This window comes from Trachypithecus francoisi, unplaced genomic scaffold, assembly GCF_009764315.1.
Source record: "Trachypithecus francoisi isolate TF-2019V2 unplaced genomic scaffold, Tfra_2.0 Lachesis_group1, whole genome shotgun sequence".
NCBI lineage: Eukaryota > Metazoa > Chordata > Mammalia > Primates > Cercopithecidae > Trachypithecus > Trachypithecus francoisi.
The window spans coordinates 59,886,282-59,910,472 of NW_022681454.1; the positions used below are offsets into that span (position 1 = coordinate 59,886,282).

The window sequence follows — 24,191 nt, forward strand, 5'->3', positions numbered from 1 at the left end:
GGTTTTGGGGTTTAAATTAGTATGAAACTGAAAGAAAAATAGGACTGCTCTGCCTAGGATTTCAGAATTGGCTTCTAAAGGAATTGCAGTTCACCAGGGAAAGAAAGGAGAAGGAGGTAAGAAATATATACAAATAGCTTTCGTGAAAATACCTGCAATCATTGAGTATGCAGCATATGCCAGAAACTCTTTAGACACAATATTATTTTATGATATGAAGAACTCAGTTTTTAAAATAGGCAACATTCTAATGGGCTTTGGAGGAAGATGAGATAATTTCTCACTGAGAAGATCAAAGATGACAAGGAAAAATTTAGCACTGCATTTAGCCTTAAGAGTTCATCAGAATCTTTATCAAACTACTAATAATTTCCAGCATGCCTTTTGGAAAACCCACCTGGTACTCTACCTCCTCCTGTAAAGACGGTTATTAAGCATGCCAAAAAGTACCTTTAACCTGGAACTAACCACTAGCTTACATCTGCACAATAAAGGAGTAAAGGCAATAGTTTTAAATATTAAGTGTGTCAATTGTATTTTCCAAAGGTGGCTACAACAATATCTTTGGTACCATGTTCTTCTTACAATGAGACTTTGACAATCCTCCCATGAAGAGGTAAGGTGTATATACTGTCTCCTTCAAGCTATGCAGCAATAGTAACTGAAACATTAAACATTTATTATGAAGTAATATCTATGCCAGATCATACTTCTCAAATTTTAATGACTATATGACTTGCCCAGATATATTGTTAAAGTGAAATCTGTTTAGTAGGTCTAGGGAAGATCTTCAGATTCTGCATTTCCAACAAACTGCCAGGCAATGCACATGCTGCTGGTCCACAGTCCACACTTTGCATAGAAAGTTGACATAGGAATAGTATTTCTTTATCTAGAAGCATTCTGTCTTCTTTTCTTCTTGGCAACATGACTAAACAGCTGTTTCACAGCAAGTAGACATGTCAGGAGAGGAAGTCTATAAAAGAATGGATGACTTCTAGATGTTTCATAACTGTACCTGTAATTTGACAAGCACAAAGTTGTATAATTTGGAATTCAAGAACATATGCTGACACTGTTTCTTAAAAACCTGTGAGTCATTGTTTTGTTGACCTGAAACTTCTAGAATTTCATGATGATGAAGATGAGTTAGGACTATACTTACATGCATTAAATGCTCACTATGGACAGATCACTGTGAGGTAGGTCAGACATTCCTTGAGTGTCCATGAAATGACCAACTGCTCCTTGCAGGCTGGTAGGGGAAGAAAATCACTAATTTAAACATTTCGTTTTATAGAGGGGATGGTAGGTAGAAAGTTCAATAGTCTAAACGGAATTGTAAATGCAGGATTGTGCAGCTGGTGCAGAGGAATTGAATTTAGAAGTATTGGTGGGTGGAGAAGAGTTCTCAAGAACATCCAGAAGTTTTTTCTAGACTAGGAAAGGTAATACCATTGTCACCTAAGATGTGTCATTCAACGTCACTAAATCTCCAGTCTTTATTTCACCTTTCTAAATCATTCCTCATGCTTAGTACAATGCCTGGGCATCAGACCTGCCTTTCATCTGTAATTATATCTCCCACTAGTCTGAAAAACTTGTGCAAAACTTACCTCCCACAACACACATATTTACCCAACAGAAGTTGGCGTTACAGACAGAAATTGGCTCAACATTCACAAAAAATCTCTTTACTCTTCCTATATAAACAAGAAGACTACTTCTCCAACCTGCCTTGCCATTGGGTTGGAAACATGTAACTGAGTTCTGAGCAGTGAAATATGAATGAATGTGCTACACACCACATCTAGGCTTGGACATTAATTTATTTGCACAGTTCCCTACTGTCTCTCTTTCTGTTTCACAATGATGCTGGACACACATGCTCCAGACAGTGTAACTTTAAGATGGAAACGTCTTGGATTCCTGAGTTATTCCTTGTAGAATTATAAGGAGCTGAGCTGACCTAGACAGAGGTAAGCTGCCAGGTGTCAGAGTAGCCAATTAGGCAAGAAGTAAAAATGAAAATAACAGTGAAACCTTTAATCACTTACAGGGATAGCATAAGCAAGAGGCTAACCTGAAGAAAATGCTGACTCCTCCTGATCAATTTTTTTCCACGGACCAGCACCAGTCAAGAATTAGCAGGAGTAGCTTAGATATGGTATTCAGCTCAATCCTGAAGGAGCTTCCAAAAAAGGCTCTTGGGATTTTATGGACCCTGGAGCAAGGGGAAAGGAAAGGGGAAAGGGCTGGGAGTGCAAAAGTCCTGAATATTGAGTTACAGTGGAGCAACGTTTCTTCAAGTTTGATTCTTCAGCTCTTTAATAAGGAGGTCTCAGCAGAGGCACCTGAGGAAGGCCTCAGCTGAAGGCCTCCTATAAAGAAGCTTCCAAATGGAGGCATCTGGTCTAGGAATGATGATATGCATAGGAGCAAAGTCAGCCGGGTAGCCTGAGTCCTCGACTGAAACCTCCTTCAAAGATTGTATTTGCCACACCAAGACTGACGTGGGGAGGGCAGCTTTTGTGACTGCCTATTGTTTGGCATGAAAAAAAAAAAATCACATGTAGTTTTTTAGCTGGGAGTTTTAGCCAGACTCCTTAAGAGTGGCCAAAGGGAACCATTTGAATTAGACTGTGATATGAAAAAGAAATAAATCTTTACTGAATTAAATCACTAGAACTTTGGAGTTTACTTGTTAGCACAGCATAGCCCAGTTTATCCTGACTATTATAATATTGTCCTTAATGAAAGTTTAGGATGTAATGGCTACAAAGTAGTCCTGTCACTAGAAAAATGATCCTAGTTCTCAATGTAAAAGAGATAATGGGGAAGTGATAGATAAAAAACAGAGAAATAGTTCATGTTTTTATATCTTCCTCCCACTCCAGTTTCTTAGATAATATATAAATCTTGATTCCTGCAGCTTATCTATCTTCCACTCCTCTTGGGATGCCAATAAGGATAAAACTGCAGCAGCCATTGAAGTCCAGCCAAATGAAAAATTTGCTACTGTAACAATTGAAAAACAAATTATATCTCATGACAAAAGGCCTAGCATATGCTTAAAATATTTGAATAGGTGTCCCCCAGTTACACAGAAACTGGAAAACTAAATTACGCTAAAGACTATGACTAGAGTTTCTTGAGTCAGGGACTATATCCGTGTATGTAATCTTATCACAAATAGTATTTCCTGCTGTTCTCTGGAGACTAGAGCCACATATAGAATAATGATGCTGTCATGAAGATGACAGATTTTGTAAGAAACCTGAAGCACTAATGAAAAAAATCAGTAGAGACATTATCTAACAACTAATGTGTACAGAAATCTTGTGGTAACATTTCTTTTTGTTTGAAAATAAGACATCTTTTCTTCTTGGTGGATGATTGAGGTAGTGGCCATTATAGTTATTTACCAGATATTTCCAGCTCCTCTTTTTCAAGGTAAATGGTAGGGCTGCGTGTTCACATCTCCTCTGAAGTAAAGTATGACAATATGACTTGCTATTATTAATGGTGTATGAGTAGAAATAATAAGTTTACTGCTGAATAGAAGCTTAACAGACAATGCATGATTTACTATCATCCTCTCCTTCTGACACAGCTAGCATAGGGCAGGTGTTGAGATGAGGTCTTCATTGGCCTGAGTCCCTTAGTGACTATGACAGCAGACCTCCTACCAATCTACATTAGACAGATGGCATGAGTGGAAAAAAAACCTTTTGCTAGGCTAAAAAAATTAGAGATAATTTGCTACTATGCTATAACTTTGTCTATCCTGGGATTATTATTTTTGCTTTTAACCAGCCCATAAAGGAAAAAATCATCTGCAAGTAATGGAAGGGGAAAATAGGTCAGACACTAGGACTAAACCTTATTCGTTAGCAGCTGGGCAACACTTAGAAAAGTAGGCATATGCTTTACATGAAACCTCCTCTTCACTCTCACTAAGGCAGCCCAAATTTTGCCTCTGAAAATTCAGTCAAAATGTTTGCATCAATAGAGTACATAATGTTAAACTTTGGATCCAATAACCCTGGGCATAGCTCTTTTGAGTAGAAAGCCTTTTAGTAAATCTAAATTCCCACACACTATACAATGACCAAAGAGATTTATCATTCTCTATTGTTCACTTTTCTATACATTTGTTCATTGTCATATAGTTGACAGTTACTAAAATAAACAAAACATTCAGGACAAGGTATTTTTAATGAGAATTATCCACCAAGAAAGATAAGGTAGGTTATTCTCCAGATGGGGGCAGAGGACCTGTTCCCCCTACACCTTACAGGAACACCAAATTTAACAACCATCTACACAAAAATATGTATACTTTATAAGAACCAAAAATCAGGTGAGCAATCACAGTACCTTTAGTTAACTTCATTTTACTGAAATAGGTACTGAAAAGGGCAGATAAAAACAGTTTTGAATTGCCATTGCCACTCCTTTCCTACCTCCGAGCAGTGGCTGCATGGCACACAGAATCTGTATGCTGGGAAGGGAGAGTGTAATGATTGTGAGACTTTGCATTGAACTTGATGCTGCTCTATCACAGTGGAAAGCAGAATCTTGCTGTACTTAGCTAATGCTTGCCCATGGAGGGAACATTTGGATCAGTGAGACACAGGGAAATTGCCTATCTTAGCAGTTGGAACTTGAGTTTCAGCAAGCCTTGCTACTTGGGACTGAAGTGCTCTGGGGCCCCACATAAACTTGAAAGGCAGTCTAGGCCACGAAGACTACAATTCCTAGATAAGTCCTGTGCTTTGAGGACTACAATTCCTAGATGGGTCCTAGTGCTTTGAGCTGGGCTCAAAGTCATTGTACTGGGAGGCCCAAGAACCACTGAGACACCAGCCAGGGCAGTTAAGAGGGTGTTTAGAGTGTTTGCCCTCCCCCAACCCCAGGCTGCACAGCTCATAGCTCCAAAAGAGACCCCTTCCTTCCACTTGAGAAAAAGGAAGGGTAAAGTGAACTTTAACTTACAACTTGGATACCAGTTCAGTTACAATAAAATAGGGCACTGGTCAGAGTCATGAAGCCCCATTCCTTGCCTTGGCTCCTGGACAACATTTCTAGACATACCCTGGGACAGAAGTTAACATGCTGCCTTGAAGAGAAGAACCCAGTCATGGCAGGACTCATCACCTGCTTACTAAAGAGCCCTTGGACCTTGAATCATCAGCAATAGTACCCAGGTAGTATGCCATTAGCCTTGGGTGAGACAGAAACTTGCTGGTTTCAGGTGAGGCACAGCACACTCCCAGCTGTGGTGGCTGTGGAGAGATGCCCCATCTGCTTGAGAAAAACAGAGGGAAAAGTAAAGAGGACTTCGTTTTGTACCTTAGGTATCAGGTTGGCCACAATAGGGTAGAAAACCAGGCAGGCTCTTGAGGTTCCTGATTATAAGCCTTTGCACTTGGACAGCATTTCTGGACCTGCCCTGGGCCAGGGGGGAGCCTGGAAGAGTGAATCCCAGGCTTGACAACATTCACCACAAGCTGACTGAAGAACCCTTGGACTTTAAGTGAACATTGGTGGAAGCCTGTCAGTACTCTCCATGAGCCTGTGGTGGTGGTGGCCATAGGGTGAGGCTCCCTTGCCTAGGAAAAGGGAAGGGAATAGTGAGAAGGACTTGTTACATGGTTTGAAAGCCAGCTCAGCAGTAGTACCACAGAACACTAAGTAGATTTTAAAGGTCTTTTTACTCTACTCCTTAGCTTCTAGATGGCATTTCTGGATCCACCTGGAGCCTGGGGAGCTCACCACTCTAAAGGGAAAAAGACAAGGTTGTCTGGCTTTACCACCTGCGAATTGTACAGCCCCAGGGTCTTTTGCAAACAAAAGTGGTAGCAAGGTGGTAGTTACAGTGGTAGGACTTTGGGAGGTCAAGGCAGGCAGATCACTTGATGTCAAGAGTTCAAGACCAGCCTGGCCAACATGGTGAAACACATCTCTACCAAAAAATACAAAAATTAGCCAGGCATGGTGGTGGACAGCTGTAGCTATTCAGCTATTCAGGAGGTTGAGGTGGGAGAATTGCTTGAACCCATGAGGCAGAGGTTGCAGTAAGCCAAGATCATGCCACTGCACTCCAGCCTGGGCAACAGAATGAGACCCTGTCTCAAAAGATTTGGGAGGCTGAGACGGGCAGATCACTTGAGCCCAGGAGTTCAAGACCAGGAATGGCAACATAGTAAAACCCACCTCTACCAAAAAAAAAAAAAAAAAAAATCAGCTAAGCATTGTGGTATGCACGTATAGTCCCAGCTACTCAGGAGGTTGAAGTAGGAAGGTGGCTTGAGCTTGGCAGGTGGAGGTTGCGATGAGCTGAGATCATACCACTGCATTCCAGTCTGGGTGACAGAGGAAAGTCCTGTCAAAAAAAAAAAAAAAAATAGAATCAAGCAGAAATTCTGGAATTGGAAAATGCAAATGACACACTGAAGAATGCATCAGAGTCTTTTAATAGCAGAATTAATGAAGCAGAAGAAAGACTTAGTGGGCTTGAAGAGAGGCTATTTGAAAATATAGTCAGAGGAGACAAAAGAAAAACAGAATTAGGAGGAAAGAAGCATGTCTACAAGCTCTTAAAAAATAGCCTCAAAAGGGCAAATTTAAGAATTATTGGCCTTAAAGGGAAGGTAAAGAAAGAGATAAAAGTAGAACATTTATTCAACGGGTTTATAACAGAGAACTTGCCAAACCTAGAGAAAGACATCAATATCCATGCACAAGAAGGTTACAGAACATTAAGCAGATTTAACCCAAAGAAGACTATGTCAAGGCATTTAATAATCAAACCCCCAAAGACCAAGGTTAAGGAAAGAATCCTTAAAGCAGCAAAAGAAAAAAAAATGCCATACAATGGAGCTCTAATACATCTAGCAGCAGACTTTTCAGTGGAAACCTTATAGGCCAGGAGAGAGTGGTACCACATATTTAAAATGCTAAAGGAAAACAACAATCAAAAAAATCTGTTACCTTAGAATAGTATGTTCTGTAAAATATCCTTCAAACATAAAGGAGAAATGAAGACTTTTCCATACAAACAAAAGCTGAAAAACCTAACACCAGACCTGTCTTACATAAAATGCTAAAGAGAATATTTCAATCAGAAAAAAAAAGGACATTAATGAGGAATAATAAATCATCTGAAGCTACAAACCTCACTGGTAATAGTAAGTACACAGGAAAAAACACAGGATGTTTTAACACTGTGATGCATAAATTATTCTTAAGTAGAAAGATTAAATGATGAACCAATCAAAAATAACTATAACAGATTAAGATGGTAGAAAGGAGTAAGAACTAGCTTGCAGCTCCCTCTTGGACAGAGTATCATGTAGAGACTCACACTGTAAGTTTTTGTGCTGAGAACTATTGCAGAAACATACCAGGAAAGCTGAGAGAATCCACAAACCCTTTAAAGGAACTGGATCACCCCTGCAGGCTCCCTGAGACACTGAAAAACTGTGAGTCTGCTTTCTTTCTCAACAGAGAGGTTCATATTCTTGGGCAAGTTTTCAGCCCTTGTCACTGGCTGCCTGGAAATAAATTTGGTGTTATTGGGGAAGTATGGTGGGAGGGAGATCAACTTTTAGGATTGCAGGCTGCATGGGAGTGAGATGGGGCCTGTGGTTGCTGGCTTTCCCTCACTTCCCTGGGGACCTGTATGACTCAGCAGAGGCAACCATAATCCCCCTGAGAATATAACTCCATTGGACTGGGAACCACACCCCCATCCCCCATAGCAGCCTAAGCAAGCCCAGCCCAATGACAGGCTGAACTCAGACACACCTATCCCTGCCCCCACTTGATGGTCTTTCTCTGCCCTCCCTGGTATCCAAAACAAATGTCATAATACTTTGGGAGCTCTATGGCCCTGCCCACCACCTGAGAAACCTGAATACTTAATCAGGTGTCCTTAGGGCAAGTCTGCATCCTCCCTATGGGACTACAGTTGATGCACTCTTGAAAGCACCACCTCCTGGCTGAAGGCCAACCAATACAAAACCAGCACAGTAAACAAATATACAACCAAGGACCCTCACAGAGCCCATTTCACTCTCTTGCTACTTTCGCCAGAGCAGGTGCTGGTATCCATGGCTGCAAGACCTGAAGATGGATCACATTGCAGGACTCTTTGCAGACACTCCCCAACACCACCAGCCCAGAGTCTGGTAGCTCTGCTGTGTGGCTAGACTGAGAAAAGCAAAAATAATCGCTACTGTTTAGCTCTGAAAAATCTCCATTGCTACAGTAAGGAGGAGAACACCACATCAAGGGAGCACCCTGTGATACAAAAGAATCTGAACAGCAGCTCTTGAATGCCAGATCTTCCCTCTGACATAGTCTACCCAAATGAGAAGAAACCAGAAAAATAATTCTGGTAATTTGAGAAAACAAGGTTCTTCAACACCACCAAAAGATCACACCGGCTCACCAGCAATGGATCCAAACCAAGGCAAAATATCTGAATTGCCATAAAAAGAATTCAGAAGGTTGATAATTAAGCTCATCAAGGAGGCACCAGAGAAAGGTGAGTCCAATTTAAAGAAATCAAAAATATAATACAGGATATGAAAGGAAAATTCTTCAGTAAAATACATAGCATAAATAAAAAAGAATCACAACTTCTGGAAATTAAGGACACATGGAAATGCAAAATTCACTGGAAAGTCTCAGCAACACAATTGAAGAAAGAACTTCAGAGTGTGAAGACAAGGCTTTGGAATTAACCCAATCCATCAAAGACAAAGAAAAAAGAATTTTTAAAAAATTAATAAAGCCTACAAGGAGTTTGTGACCATTTTAAACATCCAAATCTAAGAATAATTGTTGTTCTTGAGGAAGAAGATAAATCTAAAATTTTAGAAAACATATTTGATGGAATAATTGAGGAAAACTGCCCCAGCCTTGGGGCAGAGATCTAGACATCCAAATACAAGAAGCTCAAAAAACACCTAAAATCATCACAAAAGGATCATTGCCTAGGCACATGATCAAAAGGTTATCTAAAGTCAAGACAAAGTAAAGAATCTTAAGAGTTGTGAGGCAAAAGCATCAGGTAACCTAAAAAGGAAAACCTATCAGACTGACAGCAGATTTCTCAGCAGAAAAGGGACTGAGGTCCTATTTTTAGCCTCCTTAAACAAAATAATTATCGGCCAAAAATTTTATATCCAATCAAACGAGGCTTCATAAATGAAGGAAAAATACAGTCTTTCCCAAACAAATAAATGCTGAGAGAATTCACCACTACCAAGCCAGCCCTACAAGAACTGCTAAAAGGAGATCTAAATCTTGAAATAAATCCTCAAAATACACCAAAATAGAACATCCTTAAAGCATAAATCTCACAGGACCTTTATAACAATAACATAATGAAAAGAAAACAAAGTATTCACACAACAAATAGCACAACGAATAGAATAGAATAATACCTCATATTTCAATACTAACATTGAATGTAAATGTCCTAAATGCTGCACCTGAAAGATACAGAATGGCAGAATGGATAAGAATTCACAAACCAAGTGTTTGCTGTCTTCAGGAAACTCACCTAACACATAAGTACTCACAAAAACTTAAAGTAAATGGGTAGAAAAAGATATTCCACGCAAATGGACACCAAAAGTGAGCAGGAGTAGCTTTCTTATATCAGACAAACTTTAAAGCAACAGCTGTTAAGAAAGACAAAGAGGGATGTTATATAATGACAAAAGGACTAGTCCAACAGAAAAATATCACAATTCTAAATACATATGGAGCTAACTTTGGAGCTTTCAATGTAAAACAGTTACTTCTAGACATAAGAAATGAGATAGCATATTCCGTTCCAAGATGTTTAAATAGGAACAGCTCCAGTCAGAAGCTCCCAGCATGACTGACACAGAAGATGGATGATTTCTGCATTTTCAACTGAGTTACCTGGTTCATCTCACTGGGACCGGTTGGACAGTGGGTGCAGCCCACAGAGGGTGAGCCAAAGCAGGGTAGGGCATCACCTCACCCAGGAAGTGCAAGGGGTCAAGGGATTTATCTTTCCTAGCCAAGGGAAACCGTGACAGACTGTACCTGGAAAAATGGGACACTGCTGCCCAAATACTGCGCTTTTCCCATGGTCTTAGCAACCAAGAGACAAGGAGATTCTCTTCTGTGCCTGGCTCAGTGAGTCCCATGACCATGGAGCCTTGCTCACTGCTAACGCAGCAGTCTGAGATTGATCTGCAAGGTTGCAGCCTGGTGGGGGACAGCAATCCGCCATTGCTGAGGTTTGAGTAGGTAAACAAAGTAGCCAGGAAATTCAAACTGGGTGGACCCCACTGCAGCTCATCAAGGCCTACTGCCTCTATAGACTCCATCACTGTGGGTAGGGGATAGCTTAACAAAAGACAGCAGAAACTTCTGCAGACTTAAACGTACCTGTCTGACAGCTCTGAAGAGAGCAGTGGTTCTCCCAGCATGGCATTTGAGCTCTGAGAATGGACAGACTGCCTCCTCAAGTGGGTCCCTGACCCCCAAGTAGCCTAACTGGGAGACATCTACCAGTAGGGGCCAACAGACACCTCATACATGTGGGTGCCCCTCTAGGACGAAGTTTCCAGAGGAAGGATCGGGAGGCAATATTTGCTGTTCTGCAATATTTGCTGTTCTGCAGCCTCTATTGCTGGTACCCAGGCAAACAGGGTCTGGAGTGGACCTCCAGCAAACTCCAACAGACCTGCAGTTGAGGGACCTGACTGTTAGAAGGAAAACTGAGAAACAGAAAGGAATAGCATCAACATCAACAAAAAGGAAATCCACACCAAAACTCCATCTGTAGGTCACCAACATCAAAGAACAAAGATAGATAAAACCACAAAGATGGAGAGAAAGCAGAGCAGAAAAGCTGAAAATTCTAAAAACCAGAGCACCTCTTCTCCTCCAAAGGGTCACAGCTCCTCGCCAGCAACAGAACAAAGCTGGAAGGAGAATGATTTTGATGAGTTCACAGAAGTAGGCTTCAGAAGGTCAGTAATAAACTTCTCCAAGCTAAAGGAGCATGTTCTAACCCATTGCAAGGAAGCCAAAAACCTTGAAAAAAGGTTAAACGAATGGCTAAGTAGAATAAACAGTGTAGAGAAGATCTTAAATGACCTGATGGAGCTGAAAACCAGGGGACAAGAACTTTGTGACGCACACACAAGCTTCAATAGCCAATTTGATCAAGTGGAAGAAAGGATATTACTCATTGAAGATCAAATTAATGAAATAAAGCAAGAAGACAAGTTTAGAGAAAAAAGAATAAAAAGAAATGAACAAAGCCTCCAAGAAATGTGGAACTACGTGAAAAGACCAAATGTGCGTTTGACTGGTATACCTGAAAGTGATGAGGAGAATGGAACCAAGTTGGAAAACACTCTTCAGGATGTTATCCAGGAGAACTTCCCCAATCTAGCAAGGCAAGCCAACATTCAAATTCAGGAAATACAGAGACTACAAAGATACTCCTTGAGAAGAGCAATCCCAAGACATGTAATTGTCAGATTCACCAAAGTTGAAATGAAGGAAAAAATGTTAAGGGCAGCCAGAGAGAAAAGTCGGGTTACCCACAAAGGAAAGCCCATCAGACTAACAGCAGATATCTCAGCAAAAACTCTACAAGCCAGAAGAAACTGGGGGCCAATATTCAACATTCTTAAAGAAAAGAATTTTCAACCCAGAATTTCAGATCCAGCCAAACTAGATTTCATAAGTGAAGGAGAAATAAAATCCTTTATAAACAAGCAAATCCTGAGAGATTTTGTCACCACCAGGCCTGCCTTACAAGAGCTCCTGAAGAAAGCACTAAACAGGGAAAGGAACAACTGGTAGCAGCCACCGTAAAAACATGCCAAATAGTAAAGACTAATGATACTATGAAGAAACTGCACCAATTAATTGTCAAAATAACCAGTTAACATCATAATGACAGAATCAAATTCACATGAGTGAACTCCCATTCGAAATTGCTGCAGAGAGAATAAAATACCTAGGAATCCAACTTGCAAAGGATTTGAAGGACCTTTTCAAGGGTAACTACGAACCACTGCTCAATGAAATAAAAGAGAACACAAACAAATGGAAGAACTTTTCATGCTCATGAATAAGAAGAATCAATGTCATGAAAATGGCCATACTGCCCAAGATTCAGTGTCATCCCCATCAAGCTACCAATGACTTTCTTCACAGAATTGGAAAAAAAAAAAAAAAAAAACTACTTTAAAATCCACGTGGAACCAAAAAAGAGCCCACATTGCCAAGACAATTCTATGCAAAAAGAACAAAGCTGGAGGCATCACGCTACCTGACTTCAAACTATACTACAAGGCTACAATAACCAAAACAGCATGGTACTGGTACCAAAACAGATATGTAGACCAATGGAACAGAACAGAAGCCTCAGAAATAACACCGCACATCTACAACCATCTGATCTTTGACAAACCTGACAAAAACAAGAAATGAGGAAAGGATTCCCTATTGAATAAATGGTGCTGGGAAAACTGCCTAGCCATATGTAGAAAGCTGAAACTGGATCCCTTCCTTACACCTTATACAAAAATTAATTCAAGATGGATGAAAGACTTAAATGTTAGACCTAAAACCATAAAAACCCTAGAAGAAAACCTAGGCAATACCATTCAGGACATAGGCATGAGCAAGGACTTCATGACTAAAACAACAAAAGCAATGGCAACAAAAGCCAAAATAGACAAATGGGATCTAATTAAACTAAAGAGCTTCTGCACAGCAAAAGAAACTACCATCAGAGTGAACAGGAAACTTACAGAATAGGAGAAAATTTTTGCAATCTACCCATCTGACCAAAGGCTAATATCCAGAATCGACAAATAACTTAAATTCACGAGGAAAAAAACAACCCCATCAAAAATTGGGCAAGGAATATGAACAGACACTTCTCAATAGAAGACATTTATGCAGCCAACAGACACATGAAAAATTGCTCATCATCACTGGTCATCAGAGAAATGAAAATCAAAACCACAATGAGATACCAACTCACGCCAGTTAGAATGGTCATCATTTAAATGCCAGGAAACAACAGATGCTGGAGAAGATATGGAGAAATAGGAGCACTTTTACACTGTAGGTGGGACTGTGAATTAGTTCAACCATTGTGGAAGACAGTGTGGCAATTCCTCAAGGATCTAGAACTAGAAATACCATTTGATCCAGCCATTCCATTACTGGGTATACACCCAAAGGACTATAAATCATGCTACTATAAAGACACATGCACATGTATGTTTATTGCGACACTATTCACAACAGCAAAGACTTGGAACCAATCCTAACATCTATCAATGATAGACTGGATTAAGAAAATGTGGCACATACACACCATGAAATACTATGCAGCCATAAAAAAAGGATGATTCATATCCTTTGCAGGAACATGGATAAAGCTGGAAACCATCATTCTGAGCAAACTGTCACAAGGACAGAAAACCAAAGACCACATGTTGTCTCTCATAGGTGGAAATTGAACAATGAGAACACTTGGACACAGGGTGGGGAGCATCACACACCAGGGCTTGTCGAGGGGTGGGGGACTGGGGGAGGGATAGCATTAGGAGAAATACCTAATGTAAATGATGAGTTGATGGGTGCAGCCAACCAACATGGCACACGTATACCTATGTAACAAACCTGCACGTTGTGCACATGTACCCTAGAACTTAAAGTATAGTAAGAAAAAAAATTAAATAAAAAATTTTACAATAAGAAATGAGATAACACAATAATAGTGGGGGATTTCAATACTCCACTGACAGCACTAAAGAAGTCATCAAGACAGACGGTCAACAAGCAAACAATGGACTTAAACTATACTTTACAACAAATGGACTTAACAGATATTTACAGAACATTCCACACAACAGCTGTAGAATATACATTCTATTCATCAGCACATGGATCACTTACCAAAATAGACCATATCATAGTCCACAAAGCAAGTCTCAGTAAATTTAAGAAAATCAAAATTAAGTCAAGTACAAACAACAGTGAAATAAAACTGGAAATCAACTCCAAAAAGAACCCTCGAAACCATGCAAATACATGGAAATTAAATAACCTGCTCCTGCATAATCATTGGGTAAGCAATAAAATAAAGACAAAAATTTAAAACCTCTTTGAACTGAACATTAATAGTGACATTATCTATCAAAATCTCTGGAATACAGCAAAAATGGTGCTAAGAGGAAAGCTTATAGCATTAAATGCCTGTATCAAAAAGTCTGAAAAAGCACAAATAGACAATCTAAGGTCACACATCACAAAACTGGAGAAACAGAAACAATCCAAACCCAAACCGAGCAGAAGAAAAGAAATAACAAAGATCAGAACAGAACGAATTAAAATTGAAACAAAAAAATACAAAATGTAAATTTTAAAAATGATTATTTGAAAAGGTAAATAAAATTTGTAGACCATTAGTGAGAGTAACCAAGAAAAGAAGAGAGAAGATCCAAATAAACTCAATTAGAAATGAAATGGGAGGTATTACAACTGATACCACAGAAATACAAAAGATTATTTAAGGCTACTGTGAACACCTGTATATGCATAAACTAGAAAACCTAGATGAGATGGATAAATTTCTGGTAATATGCAACCCTCCTAGATTAAACCAGGAAGATATAGAATATCCAAACAGACTGATAACAAGCAGTGAGACTTAAATGGTAATTTTAAAAATTGCCAACAACAACAACAACAAAAAAGTCCAGGACTAGATAGACAACTGAGTTTTATCAGACACTCAAAGAAGAGTTGGTACCAATTTTATTGACACCATTCCAAAAGATAAAGAAAGAGGGAATCCTCCCTAAACCTTTCTATGAAGCCAGTATCCCCCAGATACCAAAACCAGGAAAAGACATGACAAAAAAAGAAAACTGAAGACCAATATCCCTGATGAATATAGACGCAAAAATCCTCAACAAAATACTAGCAAACCAAATCCAACAGCATATCAAAAAATAATCCACCGTGATCAAGTGGGTTTCATACCAGGGATGCAGGGGTGGTTTAATATACATAAGTCAATAAATGTGATACACCACATGAACAGAATTAAAATTTAAAAATCACATGATCATCTTAATAGATGTAGAAAAAGCATTTGACAAAATTCAGCATCCCTTTATGATTAAAACCTCAGAACAATTAGCATTGTTAGGGCTAATTGAAGGGACACACGTTAAGGTAATAAAAGACATTTATGACAAACCCTCTGCCAACATTCTACTGAATTGGGAAAAGTTTAAAGCATTCCCCTTGAGAACTAGAATGAGGCACGGATGCCCACTTTCACCTCTTCTATTCAACATAATACTGGAAGTCCTAGCTGGACGATAGAAAGAGATAAAGGGCATCCAGCTTGGTAAAGAAGAAGTCAAACTGTCACTGTTTGCTGATGATATGATCACATACTTAGAAAACCCTAAAACCCTAAAGACTCATTCAAAAAGTTCCTAGAACTGGTAAATGAACTCAGCGAAGTTTTAGGGTACAAAATTAATGCGCACAAATCAGTAAGCTCTGCTATACACCAACAGCAGCCAAGCTGAGAATCAAATCAAGAATTCAACCCCTTTCACAATAGCTGCAAAATAAAAATAAAATACTTAGGAATACACCTAACCAAAGACATGAAAGACTTCTACAAGGAAAACTACAAAACACTGCTGAAAGAAATCATAGATGATACCAACAAATGAAAGCACATTTCATGCTCATGGATGGGTAGAATCAATATTGTGAAAATGACCATACTGCCCAGAGCGATCCACAAATTCAATGCAATTCCCATCAAAGTACCACCGTCATTCTTCACGAAAAGTTAAGAAGTGGAGAGATAAGTTAAGGTGTAGTTTTTATTAGGTTTCTTTTTGCTTGTTTGTTCATTTGTTTATTGAATCAGTGTTATCATCAGCTTAAAATAACGGATTATAAGATAGTATTTGCAAGCCTCATGGTAACCTCAAATCAAGAAACATTTAGCGGATACACAAAAAAATAAAAGCAAGAAATTAAATCATACCACCAGAGAAAATCACCTTCACTAGAAGAAAGATAGGAAAGAACTATATGGCAATAAATATTTTATACATAAAATAAAATACCTAGGAATTAACTGAAAAAGAGATCTTTACAATGAAACAGAAATAATAATCCTAAAATTTACATGGGGCCACAAAAGACCCATAATAGCCAAAGTTATCCTGACCAAAAAGAACAAAGCTGGAGGAATCACATTACCTGTCTTCAAATTATACTACAGAGATATAGTGACAAAAATGGCATGATACCTGCATAACTGGTCAATGGTCTATGATGTATAGACCAGTGAAACAGAATAGAGAACCCAGAAATAAATCCATACATTTACACTGAACTTATTTTTGACAAAGGTGCCAAGAACATACACAGGGGAAAGGATAGTCCCTTCAATAAATGGGAAAATTAAACATCCATATGCAGAAGAATGACATTAGACCTCCTAGCTATCGCAAAATACAAAAATCAAATTAAAGTGGATTAAATACTTAAACCTAAGACTATGAACTATGAAACTACTACAAGAAAAAAAGTGAGTACTCTCTTCAGAACATCGGAGTGGGTCAAGATTTCTTGAGTAGTACCCCACAAGCACAGGCAATCAAAGCAAAAGTGAACAAATGGGATAACTTCAAATTAAAAAGCTTCCTCACAGCAAAGAAACAATCAACAAAGTGAAGAAACTACTCACAGAACAGCAGAAAATATTTGCAAACTATCCATCTGACAAGGGATTAATAACCAGAATATATTATAAGCTCAAACAACTCTATTAGGAAATATCTAATAATCTGATTTAAAATTGGCAAAAGATCTGAATAGACGTTTCTGAAAAGAAGACATCAGATGACAAACAGGTATAGGAAAAGATGCTCAATGTCACTGATCATCAGAGAAATGAAAATCAAAATTACAATGAGATATAATCTCACTTCAGTTTCAATGACTTTTATCCAAGAGACAGGCAATAACAAATGCTGGTGATGAAATGAAGAAAGGGGAATCCTTGTACACTTTTGGTGAGAATTTAAATTAGTATAACCACGGTGGAGAACAGTTTGGAGCTTCCTCAGAAAAGGATAAATAGAGCTACTATAGGATCCAGTTATCCCATTCCTAACTACATACCCAAAAGAAAGGAAATCATAATATTGAAGAGGTATTTGCACTCTCATATTTAGGGCAGCGATATTAATAGCCAAGATTTGGAAGAAACCTAAGTGTCCATCAACATACGAATGGATAAAGAAAATGTGGTACATATACACAATAGATTACTAGTTAGCCATAAAAAAAGAACGAGATCCAGTCATTTGCAACAACACAGATGGAACTGGATACCAGTATGTTAAGTGAAATAAGCCAAGCACAGAAAGACAAACATTGCATGTTCTCATTTATCTTTGGGAGCTAAAAATTAAAACAATTGAATTCATGGATATAGAAAGTAGAGGGACGGTTGCCATACCAGAGGCTGGGAGGAATAGTGAGGGTGGGAGTGGGGAGGAAGTGGAGATGATTAATAGATACCAAGAAATAGTTGGAAAGAATAAGACCCAGTATTTGCTAGCACTACTGGGCGACTGATTTTTTAAAAAATTATACTTTTAAAATGGCTAAAAATTTATAATCTGATTGTTAGAAACTCAAAGGATAAATGCTTGAGGTTATGGATATCCCATTTATCCTGATGCGATTATTGTGCATTGCATGCCTGTATCAAAATATATCGTGTAACTCATAAACATATGCACAACTATGTATCCATAAGAATTTAAAAAATTTTAAAAGAAATATGCAATAGTTTGCTTTCCTTCTTTCCTAATTATTTTTTGTTTGGTTTCTATGAGAACTTATCTTAAGAATTGAACTCTGAGACAATGTGTATTCAGTGTCAAATATCCAAACGAAACTGTAATAATTCAGTTGGTTTTCAAATATCTTTCAATAGCAGTAAATATATGAGACGCTGTAAACCTCAGATGACATGTTTTCAGATTTAGAGGGTAAGAGCAAACAATTGTCATCTTTTGAAGCAGAAGCAAGTCAGAATTACTGTAAAATAAGTGGGAGTACTCATAGGCAGAAGTACTTCATTTAAAATGTGTTTCTAACGAGACATGGTTTTTCTTTTTTTCTTTTTTTTTTTGAGATGGAAGTTCGCTCTTATTGCCCAGTCTGAAGTACAATGGCACAATCTCGGCTCACCGCAACCTCCGCCTCCCGAGTATAAGTGATTCTCCTGCCTCAGCCTTCTGAACAGCTGGGATTATAGCCACGCACCACCACGCCCGGCTAATTTTTTTTTTTTTTTTTTAAGTGGAGACCGGATTTCTCCATGTTGGTCAGGCTGGTCTCAAACTCCCAACCTCAGGTGATCCGCCCATCTCGGCCTCCCAAAGTGCTGGGATTACAGGCGTGAGACATGATTTTTCTATGTCTACTCAGAGTCTAATAAAAGATGCATAGGATTTAGCCCCAAGAAGATGAAGTCTAAAAATCTATACACAAAGAATAAAATCGCTCATTTATATTTTAAATTATTTAGCATGAGGATAATGGATCCAAAAAAATGTAGATTATAAGAATAGAATTTTCAAGGAGAATCAAGAATTTTCAAGCATGGGGTTTACTAATCACAAAATAGATACATTTTATGAGTCAATAATAACTACAAAGATTTTCTACTTACTGGGAAAACGAACCCATCATATATTTACTGTTTTTTTCTTTTTCATATTGTGTCAGAAAATTTTTAAAATTAATACTTCAATTTCCCAGGATTCATTAGTCAGACAACAGTATTCTGTGACAGAGGCACAAAATGTAAATTCTGTGTAACCAAATGTAACCAATGTGAATTAAACAATTAGTATTCTACTTTATAATTCATTTTGTTGAGTGCTTGATTCTCAGATCCTGATGTCCTAGGAATGAACTGATAAAATGTAGGTTTACATTCAGGTGTGGTGGTTCATACCTGTAATTCTAGCAACTCAGGATGCTAAGGCAGAAGGATTGCTTGAGGCCAGGAGTTTAGGACCAACCTGGGCAACATAGCAAGACCCCATCTATAAAAAAAAAAATGAAATAAAACCTAGTAGGGTGTGGCAGTGGAAACCTGTAGTCCTAGCTACTTGGGAGGCTGAGGCAGGAGGATTGCTCAAGCCCAGGAATTGGAGGCTATCGTGAGCCATGATTGCATCACTAGCAATACCATATACCAAAAAAAAAAAAAAAAAGTTTATAAACCTACAACAAATACATCTAGGATGTGACTCATCTACATATCTTTGTCTTATAACCTCTTGCCTAATTATTCAACCAGCCCCTTCATAAAAACATCTTTTGGTTGCAATATAGTTTAAAAAGAGAAAACGGGAGGACATAATTCGCCCACCAATTGGTGAGTGCATTCTGAAGGTAACCATGTGACTTAAAGGTCCTGCGCTTCTCATTGAAATCTCTCAACTTTCTAACTGTGGTTTGCACTTCTCCATGAGTGGCTTTCTGAAGAAGCTGAGCAACCATAATGTTGGGGCTGAAACGTATTATTTGTGTTAAAGATAGACTCAAACCCTTTTCCTCCTTTGTTTTTTGTTATATCATTGCTCCGTTTCCACCAAAAACAATTAATGTTACTTCAAATTTCAGACAAAACACTATGTGATAAAACTCACATGTCTCTTACATTCTCTCTGGGTAATTCTGGCTATTAATATACTGTATGGCTGAATAAATTATTTTTTGTTTATTTTATTTATTTATTTATTTATTTATTTTTTGAGACGGAGTCTCGCTCTATCGCCCAGGCTGGAGGGCAGTGGCCGGATCTCAGCTCACTGCAAGCTCCGCCTCCCGGGTTCACGCCATTCTCCTGCCTCAGCCTCCCGAGTAGCTGAGACTACAGGCATCTGCCACCGCGCCCGGCTAATTTTTTGTATTTTTTAAAGTAGAGATAGGGTTTCACCGTGTTAGCTAGGATGATCTGGATCTCCTGACCTCGTGATCCACCCGCCTCCGCATCCCAAAGTGCTGGGATTACAGACATGAGCCGCTGCACCTGGGCTTATAAATGATATTTTCTTTGCTGCTGTGCTATCTGAACGCTTGTGTCCCCTAAAATTCATACATTGAAAATCTAACCCCAAGGTGATAGTGTTAGTAGGTGGTGCCTTTGGCAAGGTGATTAGGTGATGAGGTTGGAGTCTTCATGACTGCAACTAGTGCCCTTATAAAAGAAGCCCAAGGGAACTGGTTTATCTTTTTTCTAATTTTAGGACACCACAGTGGGCACCTTCTATGGACCAGAATGTAGAGCCATCCCAGATTCTGAATATAAGAATGCTTACCAGATACCAAATCTGCCAGTGCCTTAATCTTGGAGGTCCCAGCATGAGAACTGTGAAAAATAAATTTCTGTTGTTTGAAAGCTATCCAGTTTATGGTATTTTGTTATAGAAGCCCAGATGGAGTGAGATATTTGCATAAAAGAAAATTTTCCAAATTGAAATCCCTCTTTACAATTCTACAACCTATATTTGTTCTCTCATAAATTTTTAGATGTGTTTTTATTTACTATAAGTTAAAAAAATTCTCAGAATATATCTTCACTTGTATTTAAACTGTATTCTGTGAATGACTTATATTCAAATATGTTGTGTAGGTGAAATCTATCATCGTTCTACAAATAAGCTGCATGTACTTGTGTTAACACTTCTGAATTAAACTTAATATTTTAGTTATTTAGCTCTTTATATTAGAAGTTACTAGCACACCAAAAATTAAGGTTTAGCATTGGGTATAAAAGTGTAAACATTAACACCTTGCCAGGCTTAATTCGGCAAAGACGGTGTTTCACACATCTTGCATGCACTCATCACCTCCATCTTCTTCATCATCTCCACTCACCAAAATCACGTACATATGTTCTCTATTGATAACATTGTCTTTTTTCCTATACTAATAGCTTCCAAAGAGCTTAGCACCTGTTAAATAAATAAACCATTATCACTTACTATACTGAAATAAGAAAAGACTTCGGAGACACCTATTCTGAGTTCAACTTCTAGCTCTGGTACTTACTATGGTCTTGGGAAAATAATTTAAGCTTTCTGAGTTTCTGTTTCTCTGGCTATAAAATTTAAATAAGTCCTACTATACTGGGTGGTGGTTAAGATTACATGAAAGCATATATGGGCTGGGCATGATAGCTCATGTCTGTAATCCTGGCACTTTAGGGTGTCAGTGCAGGAGGCCAGGATGCCAAGACTTGAGGCCAGGAGTTTCAGACCAGCCTGGGCAATATAGTTAGACCTCATCTCTACAAAAAAATGAAAAACTACTCAGGTACAGGGTTAGGCCCCTGTAGTCCTACCAACTCAGGAGGTTAAGGCAGGAGGATCACTCGAGCCCAGGAGGTCAAAGTGGTATGAATGATCATACCACTACATTCTAGCCTGGATAACAGAGCAGGACCCTGTTTCTAAAAATAAAATTTAAAAATAAGAAAATAAGACAAGAAAGCGTATGTGTGAAGTACTGAGCACAGGGCCTGGCACATAACAGGTACCGAATAATGTAGCTCATAATATTACTTCTGCTATTATTCAAAGCATTGCTTTGTCTAAAACTGCTTATTCAATTCTAAATATAAGTTTCAAATAGAACATTCTCTTACCTAGAGGCGAAGTGAGGCTAAAGTGGAATATTCCTGTGTGTACTGCTTCAATATATCAGCTCTCTCTGTATATTCACTCCACAAATTAATGTCTTGCAATTTTCAATGATTCTATTTACAGTAATGACCTCTGAAAAAGATAAGCCTTCCCATATACGCTATAGAAGTTATTGTGCCTTTCTTATCTTATCCTTATACCTGGAATATGTAAATTGTAAATAGAATTTTCCACCCACATCTAATAAACTTCTCTAAAGAGATTGATATTTAATGTAGCTGAAGAAAATCAGAAAAGATGTGGATTTAGCAGTCTTCATTATTTCAGGAGAACCTTTATGGAAAGTGTTCTATCATTTGAGAAAAATGAAGAACTTTATATTCTTTTCAAGTAACTACTATTAAAAAGAAATCTTTTTCTGGTGAATATTTTTTCCAAGCATCTATGACCTTGGTAAAATCAAGGAAATCTATAACAATGAAGAAATATTGTTGATGGACTGAATTCATTAATGAATACTGCATTTTTAAACAAGTCACATCAGTCTGCTTGTTTCTTTAAGATTTCAACATGTAGACTTTGTAATTAAGTAATCTATAAACACTCTTGGCAAATGTTGGTCTGCAATACCTCATTTCTTAGAAATGACTGTTGACATGTCCAAAGTTCTAAAGTGGAGGGGAAGAAGATAAACATATACTACCACAGACTGACTAAATGGTCAGGGCTCAGGTTCTAATGCTAGGTACATTTTCAAGTCCCTGGGGAGAAGGGGAGTTAACAGCCATACAAGCATTGGGAGTGAACCTAAAAGAATTTTTTGGGACCTAATTTATCGAACACTTACTATGGTCACTTTATATGACTCTCAGATAGTTGGCAATATTAGTATTTCTTGAATAAGAAATTAAGACTCAGAGTCACATAATTTGTTCATAGACTCACAGGTAAAAATTCATGTCTGTCTGACTTTACAGCCCACACATCCAAGAGCTAGTGTTAATGCTGAGATACCAGTATCCCTCAGCTATTGTCTGCTTTGCCTATCAACCAATTCTTGGGTCTCAGGCAGGAAACAGGTAATTACTTACTAAATGACAATTGTAAGATGCCTATACATGTAAAGTCTAAAATTTTGAAAATGGGACATCACAGATTATTACTTTCACTATTCTCTTCTCAATTTCCTCATTTTTAAAGGGAAGGTTTGGATCAAATAAGCTCTAAGGCTGACAGTATATTACTTGATTCTGCTACTCATATATTTTCAATACCAGTTTTCTAAGCAAAAATATATCACAAGTAAGAGAGATGTATTTGACTGAAAGACAACCCCAAAACACCTGTTATTATGTAGTTTTGGGACACTTTGGCTTATTGTAAAGAATATAAATGACCCAGGGTGATAGAAAGCTCACCAAGGTCAGCAAGGGGAAGACTATCTTTGGCAGGTCTCCATCATCCATTTTGAGGTCCTCTAAACAGTCTTAACATTCATTGTCTCTATTGTCATGTATACTTAGAGTTGTTCCCTTGAAATCTTACTCTAAACTTCCTAGAACTATCAGGTATGTACCTATTAAACCAAATCCAATTTTTTGTTAAATCCTTTTGATGAATACTCCAAGACTGTCACCCACTGCAGACACTGCTATCTGATCACTGCACTCTTTCTCTCTGAGCTTAGGCTCAGTCTTAGAAACACTGAAAGCACAATGCTGCAGGACAGCCACTATCAGTCGATTGGAATTAATGCAAAAAAATATTTTAACAACTGTTATGTGTGCTAAACTAATTCCTCCTTAAAAAAATAACTGACCAAAATTAACTTTCCACGGGAACCCTTCTTCAGAGACATTTGCAATTAATAAGAGATTATTAGCAATATTTAAAATGTAAAGTCCTTTATCAGTAACTAGTGGTAGAATTCCAGACCACAGGAAAGACAAGTAGCAAGGATTATTTAAGTAAAGTTAATGAGATAGGTTTTATGATACCACTCAATAGACACCAGCACAGAATTGGCTCTAGAAGAAAGTAAACTCTTCAGGCTGGCCTTTAAGATAAAATATTGAAGGTATACAAGTACAAGATGCAGTGATGATTTTTAATAAATACTATTTTCATGGAAAACTTAATTCTTGCCCAGGTCATAGAAGCAGAGTTCAAAGAGGCCTTAGAAAGACCATGACCGGATCTAACCAAAAACCCAGGTGGTAGCTGCTCATGCACATGCAGTCTTGGCATTGAGTATTGCACCAGAAGGCTTATCACATGTATAAGCATCTCTAGTGTTAGAAAATTTTTTTCTGCATCAAACCAGGTATGTTCTCTTCATTGCTATGAGTTCTGTCCAAGTAATACAGAGTAAGACTATTTCGTGCCCAC

General features: G+C 38.3%; 1 long non-coding RNA gene across 1 annotated transcript; it reads right to left on the reverse strand.

Moving 5' to 3' along the window:
* Positions 1 to 898: 898 nt before the first annotated feature.
* On the reverse strand, positions 899 to 21,408 carry LOC117086360. Its single transcript, XR_004438304.1, has 4 exons — positions 20,951 to 21,408; positions 20,478 to 20,527; positions 19,526 to 19,666; positions 899 to 1,018 (listed from the first exon to the last, which is right to left on the reverse strand). It is a non-coding gene; the product is annotated as an uncharacterized LOC117086360 (long non-coding RNA).
* Positions 21,409 to 24,191: the final 2,783 nt, after the last annotated feature.